Genomic DNA, 2884 nt, shown 5'->3' with positions numbered 1-2884 from the left:
CTTTCCACAGAACAACTGTGTCAACTCTTGAAACTGTGCCTGCAGTCAACCTACTTCACATATGGGGAGCAATATTATAGGCAGAAACATGGGTGTGCTATGGGGTCTCCAGTTTCTCCTATTGTTGCCAACCTGTACATGGAGGAGGTAGAAAAGAGAGCCTTGACGTCCTTTTCAGGGACACCACCAAGTCATTGGTTCAGGTATGTTGACGACACCTGGGTTAAAATCAAATCTCAGGAAGTCCAACATTTTACTGACCACATCAACTCTGTGGATAAATACATCAAGTTCACACGAGAAGATGTAAAAAATGGCAGGTTGGCTTTCTTGGACTGTGAGGTCTCAGTCTCTGATAGAGGACATTTGCAAACCGAGGTGTACCGCAAACCCACCCACACGGACCAGTATTTGCAGTTTGACTCCCATCACCCTTTGGAGCACAAGTTAGGAGTCATCAGGACTCTGTACCACAGAGCAGACAGCGTCCCCACTAGCTCAGGAGCCAGGCAGAAGGAGAAATCCTACACAAGACAGGCTCTAGAGCAATGTGGATATCCTAACTGGGCCTTCCTGAAAGCAGAGAAGAAACCCAAACAGGACTCCAGTCAGCCATCAGGTGAAAAGGAGGAACCCAGACCAGTGGTCATTCCAGATGTTGAGGGAGTATCAGAGAAACTGAGACGTTTATTTTCTAAACATAACGTCCCAGTGGCTTTTAAACCCCAAAATACATTAAAGACTGGTTCATCCCAAAGATCCAGTCCCCCGGCACAAACAGAGCAATGTTGTGTATGCTGTTCAGTGTCAGGAGGGTGATCAGTCTTACATCGGGGAAACTAAACAGCCACTGGCCAAAAGGATGGCCCCGCACAGAAGATCAACATCATCAGGCCAGGACTCTGAGGTCTACACTCATCTCCAGGCCAGAGGTCACTCTTTCAGGGATGAAGATGTGCACATCCTGGATAGAGAGGAACGATGGTTTGAGAGAGGAGTAAAGGAGGCCATCTTTGTGAAAAGAAACCGTCCATCATTAAACAGGGGTGGAGGCCTCCGGGTTCAACTGTCCCCCTCTTACAATGCTGTGATTGCTAGTATCACTCAGCCCTCTGTGAACAGTAAACAGCCATCAGTGTGCTAATGATCCATTGTTAGGCTGATGGTCCTTCTTGAGCATGTGATCAGCTGGTTTTGGTTGTCAGCAGCAAAACTGGTTGATCCACTCTGAGATGGTGCTATTTAAGAGACTGAGCTGAATACAGCTCCTCAGACTGAGGAAGTCTCTCGGATGAGAGACAAAACGTTTCTACATTTTTTTGTTGATTTGCTTTGTTTTGTTTTTTGAATGTCCAGAGGACCAGATTTAACTTTTTTAGATATTACCAAGTCCTTAATCTCTACACCATAGGTCAGAACTAAATCAAGAGTGTGATGATAAGAATGAGTAGATGTGCGGACGTTTTGGGTAAAACCAAATGAGTCTATTAAATTATTAAAGGCTATGATTAAACTATCACTCTCAACATCCACATGAATATTGAAATCATCCATTATGATGATTTTATCAGTATTTAATAATAAGTCAGTTAATAATTCTGATAATTCAGGCAAAAACTGAGAGTAAGTGCCTGGTGGACGATATAGAACAACTAGTAAAAGCGGCTTTTCTGATTTCCATTTTGGATGAGAAAGACTGAGGGACAGCAATTCAAAAGAATAATAACTAATAACTGGTTTGGCATTAATCAATAATCCTGACTGAAAAATAGAAGCTACTCCTCCACCTCGGCGAGTTGTTCTAGGATAAGACCCGTTTAAAAACCCACTACTATTTAGTAGCTTTCAACACCACTTGCTCTAGCCGAGATTGGATGCTTCCCTCCCTCTCCTCTTCGCTGCTCTGTCTGTCTGTGAAATTGCTGTGAGCCTCTCTTGCATTTATTCCGAACCATAATTATGGACTGTTTTGACCAGTTGGTCCCTCAACTCAATTTATAACATTTCTTCAAGAGAAGGCAGGCTTTAGGCGAGCCGATTTACCCTGTTGGCACGCAGCTGGATATCTCATCGACTGGAAGACTTGATGATGTGTCCATCTCTGCTGCCATCTGTGGATTTTAAGGACGCATATTTAATTGGATTTTCGATAACTGGTTCTTACTATTTTAGATTCAGCTGGTGCTGTTTTTTTCTACAATCAAGGAAGTTGTCAGCAGCAAATTTGGACCTGATCACGCTGCTTGCCTTTATAATGGCTGGGTTTGTGTCTGGAGTACCCAGACTCAAATGCTTTGGGCTGAATGGATCAGATCTTGGGGATTTTACTCAGTCACGGTCCATCGGTGTGGCCGTGTAATTTGGACATTTTGGAACCGAGTGGACCAACACAGACTCAAGGTAGACGTCATTAAGTTCTGCCTGTACCCAAAACAACTGTGTGTTTATCTAAGTTGGCTCCCTTGGCTGGTCTTGAAGGCCATCTTATGTGAATTCACCTGGAGAAAATGTGATCTGATGCTCACCACCCCCTCCCTGAGGAATTTCCAACTGATAACCAGCTGAACCAGCTGAAAAAACTTTGTGTCATACCATACCATACCATACCAATTTATTTATATAGCACTTAAAACAGCAACAAGGCCAACCAAAGTGCTGTACAAAAGAACACAAACATGCACAGCAGACAGGAAAACATAAAATAGAAATACAGATACAAATAGCAGCAGAAGCTAACTAAAATGGCCAACAGAGTAGAGAACAGACCGGACCAAAACAAATCACACCGTGTTAAAGGCAAGCGAATAGAAGTGGGTCTTCAAGCGAGACTTAAAGACTGAGAGTGTGGGAGCCTGCCGGACACTCAGTGGCAACTCATTCCACA

This window comes from Nematolebias whitei, chromosome 14 (genome assembly GCF_014905685.2).
Source record: "Nematolebias whitei isolate Nwh7 chromosome 14, NemWhi1, whole genome shotgun sequence".
In the NCBI taxonomy this organism is placed as follows: Eukaryota; Metazoa; Chordata; class Actinopteri; order Cyprinodontiformes; family Rivulidae; genus Nematolebias; species Nematolebias whitei.
Note: the sequence above shows the minus strand (reverse complement) of the source record.